Source organism: Gobio gobio (assembly GCF_949357685.1).
Source record: "Gobio gobio genome assembly, chromosome: 25".
Taxonomy (NCBI): domain Eukaryota; kingdom Metazoa; phylum Chordata; class Actinopteri; order Cypriniformes; family Gobionidae; genus Gobio; species Gobio gobio.
Genome location: NC_137121.1, coordinates 5694596 through 5695554, shown reverse-complemented (window position 1 = coordinate 5695554; position 959 = coordinate 5694596). Strand labels below are relative to the sequence as shown.

The window sequence follows — 959 nt, the reverse complement described above, 5'->3', positions numbered from 1 at the left end:
ACAACTTCTTCTGAAACAGGAGGCTATAAATTAATTTATATTCTTTTTAGAAATAATAAGACCTTTATGACTTCCTCTGTAAAACTTTATATGTTCCTCTTAAAATGAAATAAAGTTTAAAATGGTGTTGTTAGTCTATTTATCGTAGTGTGTTACCGACTCGAGGCCACTGTGACTGAATGAAGATTGGTTGTGTGTTAGAAACGGGGGAATCTAGAATCGGCAGGATCGGAGCGGTTCTAGAAGGTTCTTCACCAAAACCGGAAACAAAGTCGGAGTTTGGAGATGGTCTTAAGTGCATTTCAGGAACACCACTAGAGTTGCTTTTGTTTAAAGTGTGCTTAATAAACAGTTTTCAATAGGATTTAATCTGGCTACAGAATTGTTTTTAACCCGGTCACATGCTTTCCTGTGTTGCAATGGAACTCAATGGTCTCATTTACAGCACGGGATGTCCCATGAGCACTGGATTCGGATCGTCTTGATGCTTCTTCTTAAAAATGTCTTAAATTGGAGCAGAAAGTCTTAAATTCAATATCATGGCATTAAATTAGTAGCCTGGCTCCGCCCTCCTACGTACTTCCGCTCAATCTTCATTTTCCTTCAGTTCTCCGTCTGGGACTGCGGTATATTCTTAGGTTTTCTACACTGAAAAAACAGGAAAACACGTTGTCCAATTTACTTAATCGTATTATTTGTGATCTACGCAACAAATTTGTGTTTCTCTTCTAAACATGATTTCATTGCTTTCGATTAATGTAATTCTCTAAAATGTGCAATCTACTAGATTAAATTATTTGGGGTGAATGTGAACCAATTAAGTACTCGAAAATGATTTTTGCTGAAACTGTAGTTCCCAGCATGCTTTGCTTGGGACTTGACGACTAGAGTAAAATTGTTGAAATTAAGTGTTATTTTATGTGTTTTTGGGCAAAATGAGAAAAAGGGGGAGACTTTAT

General features: G+C 36.6%; 1 protein-coding gene across 3 annotated transcripts in view; it reads left to right on the top strand.

The window, feature by feature from the left end:
* LOC307122212 (DENN domain-containing protein 2A) overlaps positions 1–367 on the top strand; it is a 71545-nt gene extending 71178 nt beyond the window's left edge. For all 3 annotated transcript variants that reach the window (XM_079810190.1, XM_079810192.1, XM_079810191.1), the window contains one exon: positions 1–367. This exon is cut by the window's left edge and continues 252 nt beyond it. The gene's annotated coding sequence lies outside the window, so the exon portion shown is untranslated.
* The last annotated feature ends 592 nt before the right edge of the window (positions 368–959 follow it).